Source organism: Podarcis filfolensis, assembly GCF_964270895.1.
Source record: "Podarcis filfolensis genome assembly, chromosome: 13".
Taxonomy (NCBI): Eukaryota; Metazoa; Chordata; class Lepidosauria; order Squamata; family Lacertidae; genus Podarcis; species Podarcis filfolensis.
The window spans coordinates 48498656-48515322 of NC_139615.1; the positions used below are offsets into that span (position 1 = coordinate 48498656).

At 46.3% G+C, this 16667-nt stretch overlaps 1 long non-coding RNA gene across 1 annotated transcript; it reads right to left on the reverse strand.

Moving 5' to 3' along the window:
* Positions 1 to 3852: 3852 nt before the first annotated feature.
* Positions 3853 to 15386, reverse strand: LOC310748247. The gene is made up of 3 exons (XR_014541245.1): positions 15269 to 15386; positions 9298 to 9376; positions 3853 to 4060 (listed from the first exon to the last, which is right to left on the reverse strand). It is a non-coding gene; the product is annotated as an uncharacterized lncRNA (long non-coding RNA).
* Positions 15387 to 16667: the final 1281 nt, after the last annotated feature.

Below are 16667 nucleotides of genomic sequence, written 5' to 3' on the forward strand. Positions count from 1 at the left end.
CACGCCACACCCCCAGGACACACGCCACGCCCAGGACACATGCCACGCCCCTATGGGCGGTGTGTCATGCCACTGCAGTGAGGAGAAAGTCCCACTTGGTGTGCCCCGTGAGTGGGGGGTCTTTGGTTCTCGTGAGATCTCACAGGAAATCCCTATGGCTCCCAGAGCCACTGCACTGCTGGCTCAAGGCCTGCCTGGGACCTCTGCGCCTTCCCCTCAGCAACCCGCCTTCAACCGCATGCAGTTGAAATCACGCGAGCCAAAAAAGTTGGGCAAAATCATGGTTTAAGATTGAATGATGACATCAAGCTGCAAGAGTTTAGAAATTGGATTTCATAGTGGGAGGGGTACGGCACTTAAAAATCAAATGTCTTCCACTTTACATAGTGAGAAGATGCAAAGTTTCTAAGACCACATCAAATACTCTCCCTCATCCTTAGCTGGGGAAGAGAGGAGGAGCGAAATCTCCCAGGTAAAGGTAAAGGACCCCTGGACGATTAAGTCTAGTCAAAGGCGACTATGGGGTTGCAGCGCTCATCTTGCTTTCAGGCCTTTGTCCACAGACAGCTTCCCGGGTCATGTGGCCAGCAGGACTAAACCGATTGTGGCACAACGGGACACTGTGATGGAAAGCAGAGCACATGGAAATGCCGTTTACCTTCCCGCCACAGTGGTACCTATTTCTCTACTTGCACTGGCGTGCTTTTGAACTGCTAGGTTGGCAGGAGCTGCGAAAGAGCAACGGGAGCTCACTTCATCGCGGGAATTCGAACCACTGACCTTCTGATCGGCAAGCCCAAGAGGCTCAGTGGTTTAGACCACAGCACCACCTGCTCCCTGAAGACAAGTCCAGAAGACAAGGTACAGAAATAGCCAAGGTGAGTGACTTACAAGCCATGCCAGTCTTTGGGCATGGGGTTGGCCCGCTTAGTGAATGTCATGGGTTTTCCAAACTGCAGGAGTTTGTTCTCAAACGTGCCAGTTACAAGAAGTGCAGTAGCACTTGCAGGCAAACCAAAGTAGCGCAAAACAAAGAAGTTTATCTTTCTGGCTTATTTCCTTCTTTCCTCAGCTTCTCTGTTGATGGGATGCAAAACCCCAGCTTTGTGTAACCCCATTATTATTATTATTAATGGAGGCGGGTGGTTTAGAGGTCAGGGCGAGCAGCTTCTCGTCGCCGTGTTTCATTATTTGTAAGCAGTCCTGGCTTGAGAAATAAGGCGAGATAAGGCCCAATTGAATTCCAGCTTATGCCAGGTCTTATCATCCGCTCGGCAACTGGAGCTTCTCCTGTATCAGCTCCTCCCAGCTCACTGCTAAGAAGCAGGGAGGAGGGGGGAGATATTTGCTTTTCATCGGGCTGAAGAGCTTCACTCTGCACCTGTCTCTCACACTGAAGGAAGGCGAGCCCAGGGCCTGATGTTCCCCACTCAAACCTTATCCCACCGTAACTTCCACAAGGCCTCACAGTTCCCGCTAATACCAGCACGAGTGCTTGGTGTCACGTTGACAGGCTTCCTGCTGGAAACTGTGGTCCATCAATGTGACAGCAAGCGGCATTTCAGTGCCTCCAACATGTGCTGAGGTCTAAAAGCAAGCCGTGCATCTGTGCCACATGGCCCTGGGGGTACCTGGGGAAGGAGAAAGCACAGCATGCTCTATGGCAGGGCAGAGAAAGACCCAGGCATCTTCAGGAGGGGATGCAAGGAGGCCCCTGTCTGAAAGTCTGCCACACAGTGTAGCCAATACTGAACTAGATGAACTAATGGTCTAGTTTGTGTTCCTATGAAGTATGCAGAATCATACTTATTTTCGGAATTTTGAGTAAGGATATCCCCAAAGATAAAATTAACATATTCCTATATGCAACAACAGCAGCGAGAACGTTGGTGGCCAGTTACTGGAAAGGAAATAACATCCCAACAAAAAGGGAATGGCTAAGTAAACTGTGTGAGTATCTGGAGTTAGCAAAATTGATGGATATAATAAGGCATAAATCTAAAACTATGGTACAGAAACAATGGGAATGCTTAAATGAATATTTACACAAACAGGGATCAAACACAAAAGTTTGGTTGTGCTTAGACTAACCTTGTTAAGAATACAGAGAATACAAAGATTAGACGGACTATGAAAGAATTTAAGGAAAGGAAGTGACTGAAGAACAGATGTAAAGGTGAATTAGATAACCAAGAGACGTGTGGTGAATGCGGTGGAAGTCTTTTATAATATATCAACTAGGATTTAAATATTGTAATGTTTGAAGTATGAATTTGGAATAATTGATTATGAAAAGTATTTTTTCTCTTCATTCTTTTTCTTGTTGCTTTCTTTTATCTTTTGTCTTTCTTCTTTTCTAGTCTGCGTTTGGGAAAATTGTGTAGATAAAATGTTTTTATGTATGGTTATGTATTGTTTCTATTTCTTTTTTTCTATTCATTTTTTTTGTAACGTTTAATAAAATAATTTTAAAATTTTAAAAAAGAAGTGATCCTAAAACTGATCACTAAACTGATCCTCAACTTCCGCTGCCTCACAGGGTATCTTCGGGAGAAGAAAAGGCTAAGGCACAAATCCAGAGTGGAGTCCCTAAGGCAGTTGGGTGGCGCCTTGTATATCTCCTTCTGGCAACTCCTGCAGCCAAGCTGGTGCCAAACATACTGCTCTGCTTTCCTTTGGACCACATGCACCCCAGGGAGGTCACTTTGGTGCTGCTAATGGTTTGACTTCACCCACAAAGGCACACTCCATTGTCTCTCGAAACAGATGGATGGATGAATGAATGAATCTTTATTTGCGTCAGTCTTCGGCCATACCAATAAAACAAGATGATATACAAAGAATAAAAATAAGAAGTCCATTATATAGAATACATTTTAGGATTTTGAATCAATAGTCAAATCTTTTTCTGATTGCCCCAGCTAAAATCCTTGCAACCTTTGCTGTCACCTGCTCATCTTGATCTGCCAAGAGAAAGGACACTGTGGGTGTCTGGGTGACCTGGAATGGACAATAAAAGAGGACAATAAAATCTCATTCCTCAAGTCTTTATAAAGAGTGCAAGACAAATGCCAACAAATGCACACTTTACCTTTGCATGTGCATGTTTGTATGCATCACTAGAGAACTGCACTGCAAAATTTGAAGCAGTGCAAATCTCAAAGGACCGCTGTGTTTCAGTTTGCACACCAATTCAGGAAGGTGATAATTAAGTAGGTTTGCTTTTAAAGGCAAACAGAACTGAATCCCCATCCCCAATCCTTACCTCTAGGCTGGGGGAGGCTGTGTTAGAAAGTGGCTGAATAGTTAGCAATGAACTTTGAATGTTTAGCTAAGTGCACCTTATGCATTTATAGAGTGCCAGCAAATGTACTTGACATGGTGAGGCAAGAGAGAGATATGTCCCCCTCCCTCAAGGACCTATACTCCACAGCAGCCTTCTCCAATGGGGTGTCCTCCAGATATTTTGGACCACAACCCCATCAACCCTCGCCAATGTCTGGAGCTGATGGGAGTTGTGGTCCAAAATATCTGGAAATCTCCAGGCTGAGTTGAAGTTTGACTGTGAAGAGTCAAGCAGAGGATGTTGAGAGATGAGATAGACAAGCAGTATCAAGGAATCAATTTCAGCACATGCCATGTGCAAAATAGCCAGTCTCTCCAAAGTGTCCTGATGGGGCGTGTCTGCAATGTGTTCAGTTTCCATGCGCTGCATTCAGAGTAAAGTATAGTGGTACTTTGGGTTACAGATGCTTCAGGTTACAGACTCCGCTAACCCAGAAATAGAACCTCGGATTAAGAACTTTGCTTCAGGATGAGAACAGAAATCGTGCTCCAGCGGCACGGCTGCAGTGGGAGGCCCCATTAGCTAAAATGGTGCTTCAGGTTAAGAACAGTTTCAGGTTAAGAACGGACCTCCGGAACGAATTAAGTACTTAACCCGAGGTACCACTGTACTGCAGGCTTTCGAGTTTCAAATGCCTTGTGACCGTTCCATTTCAAGTAGCAACAAACAACCTCTCCAAAGTGCTCTGATCCTCCTCAACATATATTCTTATTGCTGTGGCGAAACATAACGACAATGGGGCCCTTTGGCTACATCGCTTTCTTCTTTTCTTCCTTCCAAGATTACCTCATAGAAAGGAAAGAGAGAGAGAGAAGCCCCCAGGCTGTCTTCAGCCCCCTTATTTTTCTTTGTCACATCATTAAAGGTTCAACGAATCTCCAATTAAATCTCCCCGCCTGCTGTCGCCAGTTTGATTGATAGGTGTCCTTGAATCAACCTCAGTAGGACATGGGGTTGAAACTACCCCCCCTTTCCACACACACACACACACACACACAAACACTTACGTCTCCCCTTCCTTCAGCAGCCATCAATTATCCGGCGCTTGTCATCATTACCCTCCCATGTCAGTTCATGGGCGACAGAAGCTTCCAGTGAACAGGAACAATAGGAAACATTAATTACAAAAGGAGAGGAAATGTTCATAATCCAGGAAGCACAGGATCAAGGGCACAAAGCCTGTTAATAGTGATGGGGTGAACTCCAAAAATTGGGCTTGGATAGAAGAAGAAGAAGAGTTTGGATTTGATATCCCGCTTTATCACTACCCTAAGGAGTCTCAGTTGGGACGTGGGTCGTGCTGTGGGTTAAACCACAGAGCCTAGGACTTGCCGATCAGAAGGTTGGCGGTTCGAGTCCCCATGACGGGGTGAGCGCCTGTTGCTCGGTCCCAGCTCCTGTCAACCTAGCAGTTCGAAAGCATACCAGTGCAAGTAGATAAATAGGTACTGCTCCGGCGGGAAGGTAGACGGCGTTTCCGTGCACTGCTCTGGTTCACCAGAAGCTGCTTAGTCATGCTGGCCACATGACCCGGAAGCTGTACGCTGGCTCCCTCGGCCAATAAAGCGAGATGAGTGCCGCAACCCCGGAGTCGGCCACGACTGGACCTAATGGTCAGGGGTCCCTTTACCTTTACCTTTACGGAGTCTCAAAGCAGCTAACAATCTCCTTTCCCTTTCTCCCCCACAACAAACACTCTGTGAGGTGAGTGAGGCTGAGAGACTTCAGAGAAGGTCACCCAGCAGCTGCATGTGGAGGAGCGGGGAATAGAACCCAGTTCACCAGATTACGACTCCACCACTCTTAACCACTACACCACAATGGCTCACTGGAGTTTTGAAACCAGCCCCCTGGATCCGTTTCTGATCAGATCCCAGGCACTTGCAGAGTTCAAAACTAACATAAAACTGATCTCTTCCAGGTCCACGGGGAGTCCCAAGACCTCTTCCTGCAGCTCCTCTTTCTCAAGCCTGCTGAGGCAAGGGGTTTCTTGGCCCTGTTGCGACAGAGCCTCGTCTCCTAATCAAAGGATGCATGCAGCTGCTGTCGCTTTTGGACACACCAGGAACCTTAATTTCCATGGTTCCTGCGAAAGCTGGACACTGCCCCACCCTCCCTCACTGGGTGCCTCTGCAAACCTCCAGACAGAGAGCGAGGTCCAGGGCCTCAAGACAAGCCTGTTGGATGCAATCCATTGGTACAGTCAAATGCAACATTCCTTATTTCCACAAAAGAGTTTGTTTTTTCTCTTGTCTTGCTTGCTGATCCTTTGCTGCCATGCCACTCTCCTTCAGCCATTTTGTTGTATTAATGTAATTTTGCTGTCTGCTGGCCCTCAACCAGCAACACATGAATTTAGTCTCCATATGAGACAAGTTCAGACTTTGTTTATGTAACTACCAAGTAAAGCCTGCCTTTCAGGGATCATATCGTGAACTGAAATGTGAGTAAACTTTTTGTTACTTTACTCAGAAAGACTCTCCTGTCTTTATTCTTTTAAGAGGGATCAAAAGGGGACACCAGGAAATAATCTTAACTAAGAGATCCAAATGAATCTGCAAACTAGCTTCCAGCTATATTGAGGGGATTTTGCTCTGCTACATCACTTCACTAGTGTGAGTGGAGAAAGGATAATACTTATTCAATATACACTTTCCTACTATCTTTAACATTCCCACAAAGACCCAAACGTTTCCCACCACTAAGAGTTAGAGAAAGTTAGAGCATGGGGAGGGGAGCACAGACTGTGCAGAAGTCTCTAGAGCTCATCACTTTCCCAGTGATATCATCCCAAGCAGAACAAGGTGCAGAGACATTGGAGGCCTGGAACGGATCAGATTGTTAAATGAAATTTGGATATTCCCCAGACATCCGACAACTTAATCCATTCAAAATGGATTAACGTGCAACATAAGACCTGTGTTTATTTTGCCATATAGCTAAGCATTGGGGGGGGGGATCTTAAACCCTGCTTCTGTCTTCATTTGCAATAACCAGGGTCAGAGGGCTGACTTTGCTATGGAAACAGATTCAGGGACATGGCAGTAGAAAACTGGTTGAGCCCATTATGTTTTGGTTTTGGGATGTGGTTAACTCATCAATAAATACAAAGACTGCACCTGACGATACAGACTTTTTCTTCTTCTCTAATAGGGAAAGCACTTCAGCCATTTTATCCCCGCCTTGGAACTGTGCACATTTTATACTGCGGCAATTTTGGTCTCGCTTTCTGTCAAACAGCAGTAGTAGATCATTTGGCTGTTTCCACTCCACGCCCCCTTAAGTTATAGCCCTGGACTTTCAAAGGCCACTGCTAAGTAGAAAGAGATGACATTATGATCCCCTTGACAAACTCGCCTATAAATCAAATGCTCAAACAATCCTCTGGCCATTCCCAAGACTTCATTTTGGTGCTACCACATAATAGGCAGGGGCTAGATCTACACACAGGAAAAAACACTATAAATGAGTCATAAGTTAAATCATTATAACAACAACAACAAAAAAGCTATGGAAAATCACTTAGAAATTTTTTTTTTGCTCTCCAGTGCCATCTAGTGTTGGATGTTTATAACAAATTCAAAATGCTGGCTTTTTTTACTAATGTAGCTGTGTCCAGACAGTTCCATTGTGCAGGTGTTGCCACATTAAACTATTCACTACTTATAAATGAAGAATGGGTATTAGTATGTGGCACCTGTATTTGGTTAAGCCAAATTGAGACAATGTGGGTTGTTGGGAGCCTCAGTTGGGGTGTCAAAGAGTGGGGCATTTTGTCTTGCAGAACAGGATCAAGACTTTGTGGCAGGAGGGACAGGTCACTCTTGCCAGCGGCCTGAATTGATAAATTGCAGAGAGTTTTTCCTGCCTCCTTCTTCCATCACAGGCATGATCCTGGTAACGGCAAAACAAAAGAACAAATCAAGCACCTTGGGACCAACCGTCTCTCTATTTCTCTATCCAAGTAATTGCTGCCAACTGATCTTCGTTACGGTAGATAAGGATGGAAAGAGGCGCTGCCCTACTTGCATGCTTTAAAACATGGCAAAAATAAAAGTGGGTCCCATGTTGCAGCTGATCTAGTTAAAATGGATTTATCCGTAAGATGTCTGCAGCTTATCCAAAATTAGTTTATCACTCTGATCCATCCAAAATGCATTTGCATCGCTCTTTACTGCATCATCTTTCACAGTGTAAAGATGGGGTCGTAACATCTTACATTTTTCATGCAGCTGTTGCTTAAAATCATGGTTGCGCAACCAAGATTCTTGCAATGCTGGGATTAACCCTTTTTGTGGATTATTTCTGTTAAATTGTGGGTGAACATATCAGACGACACAGTGATTCTTCAGACAGGTCTTGTTTATTCACAGGCCAGAACTGAACTGAACTGAAGGGTCCAGCCAGCCTGCTTATATAGAGCTCCACTACAACGCAACAGTAACAACTTTCTGTAAGTATCCAGTCACTGAACGTCACTTTCAATTCCTTATTTGCATATGTGGACCTGAGTGAAAACTATCCACAGTATCCCCCTGCTGGTCCAAGGTGAGAACTTCAGTACGTAACAGTTTCTTCTTGTGTTTTTTAGACCGAACCTGCATGACAGTAACGGTTGACCTTGAAAAGCCGTGCTGTGGACTTGTGTTGTTTATTTGGGCAAGTTATATGCCGCGTAACTACAATGAAAGTGGTGTGCAAGGAATACAACAGAGCAAAAGTAAAAATCGATTAGAAAAATCACAATTCGGTTTAAATGCCGGCGCTAATTTCTGATTCGCCTTCATGTGCCAAAATGCCTTGGGCTGGCCATGATGACTAGATATGTAGCAGAGCAACTCCATTTGCCATAAAAGGTTAGCCACTGATTGATAAAAAGTTCCTGATGAAATCCTCACTTGGGTGCCCACGGGAGAAACTTGCACCTACCAAATGCGCCATCTTGTGCAACTCAGAGATGGGGGACCTGTGGCCCTTCAGGTACCACTGGCCACGATGGTCAGGGCTCATGGGAGTTCAAATCCAACAACATCTGGAGGGCTTTTGTAGCCTTATTGGAGTACACCTATTGGGTCTGCGTTGCTCCCAGACAGGAGGAAGGAAGTCAAATGACACCGAGGGTTGGTTCAGAGAAAGAGTTCTTTATTTCTGCTCTCCGGAACAGCAGAAAGGCACTTGCATGGTCAGTCCACAGCAAGTCCAAAGAAATGAGAGATTACATGCAGTATATATATCCTCCAGGCACCCTCTCCCCCTTCCCCAGGAATCCAGCCACGTCAGCTTGTGCACGCAGGTTGACATCACAGATGTTCCTGCTCCAGTATTCTTAACCATAAAAGGTTGTTCCTGTTTTCTATGCTTGCTCTTGGAGCAAGAGGTCATCAACTCCAAGAACACACTCTGGCGCTGTTCCCGGACTAGGTCGGTGCGTCTTTGTGGTCTTTGTGGTCAGGACTTAAGATAAGGCACAGACATGTCTTCCCTGTTCTACTGGTACAGTCAAGGCCCTCCTTGCCGTCACGAACTGATAAAGGAGAGGGCTCTGAGCACTTGTCTATACGGCCGGGTTTTTGTTTATACATTGACTCAGAGCTCAAGTTAATGGATTTTAGCTAAGGAAAAACCAGGATTTTGGTGACTGTTTCAAACTGCCTGCACAGTCAGTTTTGGGTTTGGGAAACCCATTCCTTCACTTTCAGATGCCCCATCTGAGTAACTAATAAGAGCACCTCAACCTGGCAACTCTAGCCTATATGCATGCATACACAGATCTCTCAGACTGAGATTATTTGAAGTTCCCATTAACCTTAAGGAATCTTCCCTCCCGCTGGCCTCGGTGAGAACCCCATGCTGTCTCCTGCCACATGCAGGGACCTCACCCTTCCTTGCTGTGCTAGGCAGGCTCCCTTCATTTTTCATGGGGCTCCGTACATTTCATCACAGCCACTTACGTGATCATCCCACATCCTTCTCCTTAATTAGAGCGGTTCTGGTCTGCCTTCCCTTCCTGCTGCTTTCGACGAGCTCCTCCTGCAAATTAATCAAGAAGTATCTACAAAGATAGGAAACAATTACAATGCGATTCCTCGCCAGAGTGATTAAATCAACGTTAAATTTGCAATTCCTCGTGCAGTGTGGCTGCTATTAAACCTCAAACTTCATTTTAAATGTAAGGCATGTCGGATAAGCCTCCTTGCATAAATTAAGGCGCGCACGCCGATTTTCAGATAAAAGGAGCGTGACCCAGGGAAGCCGTGGATGCCCAGGGGGGCATTTAATGGGGAACTTTTCATCGATCAGCTGCTACACCAGATAGGGAGGGACAGATATGCACCAGCATAAAATCCAGGAAGACTTTGGCAAGTAAGCAATTGCTTCTGATAAAAAGGAAGACGCTTTGGGACTCTGATCATCTGAATATCTTCAGCATAAAGTCAAACATCACTCTACATGAGAAAGGAGCCTTGGGGACTGTATTATTTATCTGTTGGAGGGAGGGGTTTGAACGAATGCTCATACTAGCATTACCCATGATAGCTCAGCTGGTGAGAGCATACTGCTGGTAATGCCAAGGTTGCAGATTCAATCCCCATATGAGACAGCTACATCTTCCTGCATTGCAGGGGGGTTGGACTAGATGACCTGAAGGTCCCTTCCAACTCTTCAGTTCTATAATTCTGTGACTCCTAATGGAGGCCAGTTGGGCATCTGTACCTAGAATAAGGTCCGTATAGTTAAAGGTACGGTTTTCCCAGTAGTGATGTATGGAAGTGAGAGCTGGACCATAAAGAAAGCTGATCGCCGAAGAATTGATGCTTTTGAATTATGGTGCTGGAGGAGACTCTTGAGAGTCCCATGGACTGCAAGAAGATCAAACCTATCCATTCTGAAGGAAATCAGCCCTGAGGGCTCACTGGAAGGACAGATCCTGAAGCTGAGGCTCCAATACTTTGGTCACCTCATGAGAAGAGAAGACTCCCTGGAAAGGACCATGATGTTGGGAAATATTGAGGGCACAAGGAGAAGGGGACGACAGAGGACGAGATGGTTGGACAGTGTTCTTGAAGCTACCAACATGAGTTTGACCAAACTACGGGAGGCAGTGGAAGACAGGAGTGCCTGGCATGCTCTGGTCCATGGGGTCACGAAGAATCGGACACGACTAAACAACAACAACTTAGAGCAACTGTGCAGAAGGTACAGCCTTTTTCATCCTCACCTGAGGAGTTGTGTCTGCAAAAAACAACAACCCAACCCTTAGTAGGTTCCTCTCCATCCAGGCAAGAGTACTTTGCTCCCAGAATCACAGTTTCCATGGCAGAAACGCAATCTATCAAGAATTAGGTCAACTGCTGGGTCTTCCTCAGCTTTTTCTCTTTTCCCATACTTCAGGCAAGCTGATTTTTTAATTTCTGTTTTTGAAAAGCCTGATGCACATTCTCCCAGTTTTGTGTTCAGGCTTTGCTTACTTTTTTTAAAGTACACATTTTGTAAACAATTTGCAGATGGCACCAAGCTGGGAGGGGTAGCTAATTCTGCAGGAGACATACTTGGAATTCAATACGACCTGAACAGATTGGAGAACTGGGCCCAAAAATGAATTTCAATAGGAACAAATATAAAGTTTTGCACGAAGGCAAGAAGAGCCAGCTGCACAAATATAAGAGGGGGTAGGGCTTGGAGGTTTTTCAGCAGAGGCCGGATGGCCATGTATCATGGATGCTTTAGTTGAGATTCCTGCATTGCTAGAAAACCCTTGGGCTCCTTTCCAACTCTAAAATTTCATGTTTCTGTGATTTATACAAAGTGTGTTCTCCTTCATGGACAGCACAGGTTGCGGTGGGGTTAACAAGACACCTCGCTGTTGCCAGGCGGGTTAGTTTGGATGTCCACCGTTGTGATTGGGCTCCTCTTGTTGTTGGGGAGAGTTTGATGTTGCCAATTATTGATTGACAGCTTTGGGTTATATATTCTCTGCGTGCAGCGTTGAGCTTCCTCTTTTCGTTGCGTGCATCGGATCACCCGCTCACCCTCCCTAATTTTAGGGCATTTGTCGCGTTTGACCTTGCTCTGCCTGTCATGGGGTCATCTGCTTTTGGGGCAGGGGCCTGGTAGGAATTTTGTCCATTTGGCTGATTGGCTGGTGCTGTTTGGTTTTTTGCCTACTGCGTAGCAAATCGTCACAACTTGTAAGGTTGCGGTTACGCATTGGTTTTAGAAAATTGATTGGTGGAGGGGTATGGATTGGCTGTGCCTGCCCCTCCAACGCTGTTGCTGCAAGGGAATTCCATTAAAGGAATCCAGGGGCTCACCATGCTTTTGTCCGCACCCCTGTAAAAGGGGATAGGGCCACGCAAGAGCCCCTGGGAGCATTTGGGGAGAGGTGAGGGTCTGGCACCCAGCTCCATTTTCTCCCCAAAAATGTTTTCCCTTACTGACTTCGCAGGTTTGCAAATGTCAATTCTGTCCCTGGGTGGGGACAGATAGTCGCAACCAATGCCTAAGCAACCACTCACATTTTATATTTTAATAAAGCCGCCAAAATTATGCCAAAAACCTTAAACAAAAATTCCTGTGCGGAGTGTGAATTCATTTGGGGGTGGCTTGGGGACCTTGACACGCAAGTTGCAAAACTGTACCAGTGGCTGGATGATAGCAGCAGTGGCTGGTGCCCATAAGGACTACAGTGGTACCTCGGGTTACATATGCTTCAGGTTACAGACGCTTCAGGTTACAGACTCCGCTAACCCAGAAATAGTACCTCAGGTTAAGAACTTTGCTTCAGGATGAGAACAGAAATCGCGCAGCCGCGGTGCAGCGGCAGTGGGAGGCCCCATTAGCTAAAGTGGTACCTCAGGTTAAGAACAGTTTCAGGTTAAGAACGGACCTCTGGAACGAATTAAGTACTTAACCCGAGGTACCACTGTACTGTCACAGAAGGCAGGCAGACCTGTGACCTTTGACCAGCGAATATGATTGATCAGTATTGGCTCCTGTTTCTTCCAGCTCACAAATGATATGTAATTGATTACATGCATATACATGCCAATCTGCACTGCATTTTCTTTGCATTGAAAGGAATGGGGTCGAATTACATAATCACAACACAATTAAGGTAATTTATGTGATTAATTACGTAAGTTTAGTTTTTCAAGTGAAAGTGCCATATAAGCACTAATCCTTCTAAGTTCCGATTTGTCTGTTTTATGAACAGAGCTCTCTTTTCCCCCAGTATCACCTTTTATTGAGAAACATGAATGGAAGTGCCACCTTCAGTTCCTACAAATGGCTCGGCTTCCTGATCCGCTTGTTAGATCACAGTTTTCACAGTCTGAAAGTTGCCACTGCCTTAATCTCTCCGGCAGAAATGAGTCCTAATTATAGGAAATACAATCTCTCCCTCTGAGAATTCACAAGGAATTCCAAAAGTGGAATCAATACTTCTCTTGCCACAGAACTTCAGAGGCAGCAGGGAGAATTGATATGCAAGTACTTGCTTTTAAAACACTGGGTAAGGTATCCACCAGAACAGATGGCTTTGCATCTGCAATGCTTAATGTGTCACCAGATCCAGTCTCCTGCCTGGGTGAGAGGTTTTATCCTTAATATGAATGCCTTTCCCAAAGAGGCACTTTGGAAATCCTGTTTTGCCCTTGAAAGTGCATGCTTTTACATAAAGAAGTCTTAGGAAATTATCATCGATACATCCCTCCAAGCAGGTTTTGTCGTATTAGTTTACAGCTTGCTCACCAAGATTACAACAGAACCTTTCATACTATGTCCATATGAACCGTAAAGCTCCTTGAAAGCTTATTGGAGGCAAGACCTTAATTGTGGACAATTTAAGGTAAGAGCTGTTTCACAGTGGAATGGGCCTGCCATTGAACCCAATGGGTTTATGACTATATATGATTTTAAACTTGGGCACAATCTCCAGAACATCAACCCTAAGTAAGTTGAAAGCTTCCTGAACTCCATTACTAGACTGGCCCATGCACTTAGCAGGGATTGCTAACAACTCTGTGTTACAAAGATGTCTGCAAATGTAGCATGGAGACTGGCAGCATCAATCCTGCCATGTGGGAATCCCATGCAGATAACCGCAGTGCCTGGAGAAAGGCAGTCAGGTTGTGCATCCATAGCAGTGACCAAAGGAGGAATGATCGCTGGAGGAGCGCAGAAAGAAGAGCCCCTATGGTGAATCTGCAGCAGTGCAACCGGAGGCCTTCATCTGCCCCAGCTGCAACAAAGCATGTCCCTCCCATATCAGTCTCTACAGCCACAGCAGGAGCTGTAAGTCTCCAGCAGTTTGACTCAGTGGCGTAGCGTGGGGGGTGCAGGGGGGGCCGGCCGCACCGGGCGCAACATCTGGGGGGGCGCGCTCGCCTCCTCCGGAGTCGCCGAAGAGCCTCGGGCGCAGGCTGTAGCAGAGCCCCATGTCTCGCGGAACCGACGAGCTGTGCGCGCGTCCGGGCTGAAGGCGGCAGGCAGGCAGTGGCTCTCAGCGCTCGCCGCGGTCCCCGCGCGTCAGGGCCACGGAGGGCGCGCCAGGCAGCCCCTCCTCACAGCCCCACCGCCGCTGCTGCAGCTGCTGGGCCATGTTGCATTTTCCTCGCCTCTCTGCCCTCCTCCTCCTCCGGGTAAGCGGCGTCGTTTGGGCGGCAGCGCCAGCAGCAACTCGCCTCAGATCACCTGACACGGACCCGCCGCCGCCGCCGCCGTGGCTACCTTACCGTAAATACCCCAGCCCAGGCAGCAGCAAGAAGAAGCTGGCAGCGGCGGCAGGTTAGGGGTTAGGGGGCGCAAATTACTTGCCTTGCCCCTGGTTAGGGGGCGCAAATTACTTGCCTTGCCCCGGGTTAGGGGGCGCAAATTACTTGCCTTGCCCCGGGTGCTGACAACCCACGCTACGCCGCTGGTTTGACTTCACCCCCAAAGGCGCACTCCTCCATTTTCTCCTGAAACAGATGAATGCCAGCAACCGAGGAGTATTAATAATAATAAAAAATTATTTGTATTTTTGTTTGAGGCCAGGCTCAGAGCGGCTAACATCATAAAAACAACACAATATGCATAAAAACAGACATCAATTAATTAAAATACATCTTACAATTAATTCAGACAAGTTAAAATCTGGGCAGGTGGTAATTATCAGGTTGGAACTGAGAGTGGTTAATACTTGCCAGGGCCAACTGTTTCCACTGATCATACAAGGACCTGTGAGCAGGTTGGGGGCCTCCTTTGGGCTTGTTTTATACAAAGGAAAGTAAGTCAAACTGCATCATGCCCAAAGGCCTAGCAGAACATTTCTGTCTTGCAGGCCCTGCGGAAAGATGTCAAATCCTGCAGGGCCCTGGTCTATTGTGGGAGAGCGTTTCACCAGGCCGGGGCCACGGCCAAAAAGGCCCTGGCTCTAGTCGAGGCCAGTCTAATTTCCCTGGGGCCCGGGATCTTCAAGGTGTTTTTGTTAGCAGACCGTAAGGTCCTCCGTGGGGCATACCAGAAGAGGCGGTCCCGTAGGTAGGAGGGCCCTAGGCCACATAGGGCTTTAAAGGTTAAAACCAGCACCTTAAACCTGATTCTGTACTCCACCAGGAGCCAGTGCAGCTGGTATAGCACTGGTTGAATGTGATCCTGCGGCAGGGACCCCGTAAGGAGTCTCGCCACGGCAATCTGCACCCACTGGAGTTTCTGGGTCAGTTTCAAGGGCAGCCCCATGTAGAGTGAGTTAAAATAATCAAGCCTGGAGGTGACCGTCGCATGGATCACAGTGGCGAGGTATTCCAAAACACATTAGGCTATTTCCTGACAGTAAGAGGTTTCTTTAGCAGAGTTTGGATGGCCATCTGTCAGGAATTCTTTACCTTTGATTCCTGCATTGGGGAACCCTTCCAATACGCAGCTCTCTGAGTCTAAGTTTACCTGGAAGAAAGCTAATCAGTCTTCATTGACCCTCTTCCGAAATATGCAGGAGTGTAGACATTTAGAGTATGTTGGGTATGTTCTAAATCACATTCTCAGTTCATGTATAGCAGGGACGTCCAACTTCCTGGAGACTGCGATCTACTCACACGATTAAAATCTGGCACTGATCTACCCGAGGGGGCGTTTCAGGTCAATGTTGTTGAGCTTTTTTTTTTTTTTAGGGAAGAACCTCCTATTTTTTTAGGGGTTCAGGTTTAGGGCAAGATAGAGGAGCCAGCGATCTATTGTGATCTACCAAAACCTCCCTGGGATCGGCCAGTCGATCCTGATCAAACTGTTGGACATCCCAATAGAACAGCCCCTCTCATGAACTCAGAGAATGTTCGTAATGTCTGGAATGTCCAGTATACATCCCAGAATCCTCTGAAAGTTGCACAAGAACCAGGCAGACAAATAAGCACTGTCATAATCTCAGGGAAGAATTTCATATTTTAAAAGACTGGATTACATTGTGTAAACATTATCTAGTGAATGCATCACAGTCGTGCTCTTGCTTCTTGTATTCACATGCCAATTTTGTGTTCAAGTGAGGGAGGCTCCCTACTTAATACAGCAGTTCTGATGGAGTGTGAGAAGAATGGCAGGATGTGGAGCTAGCACTCTCTGTTGCCACAAACCCACCAATGTCCTTTCTTTCCTATAAAATCTGTACCCTGCAGCTGCCCCTCCATGGCCCTTTCCACCACCTTCCTCTGTTGTAAACAAAAATATTTTTCCCTTATGGGGTATCCAAGAGCCCATATAGAGTCCTTATGTAGCTTCCCTATTGGTAGGAGAAAATAACAGAGGCCAGCCAGAGAATATTGAGAAGCAAAGCAGCTAGTAAGCCTGATCTTTATTGATCTGTTGCAACAGGGTGCTCCCCTCACCTGCAGGAAAGGAGGAGGAACCCAGAACAATGGTGCGCAAGGCCTTATATAGACATTTTAAATTTCCTGTCCTGGAGCTCAACACCACCACCCCAGATACATCATACCTACATCACAGAAAGGGCGGTTTACAGCAGAAATTTGAGTGGTTTGTTTACCTCCTGTCTGCCAGGTTACCTGTTTAATGGTCACTTGATTGGATTGCCTGGGGAGCCTGACCAGTCTTTTGTAATGATAAATACTTAGTTCCTGAGCCAGGTCACAGCATCACACCCTATTCATATCTTAAATGTGCCCTTAAGACATGATTTGTGAAGGAAAAGACAATAGGGAGGCTTTTCCAGTTTCCTTTGACCTTGCAGAGAAAACATTTGCTCAGTTTGGGAATCAAAATGGTTTCAAGTCGGTCTTCCTGTGCTGATCTATGTACGTGCTTGGTTGGTACACTTATGAACATTTAACATATA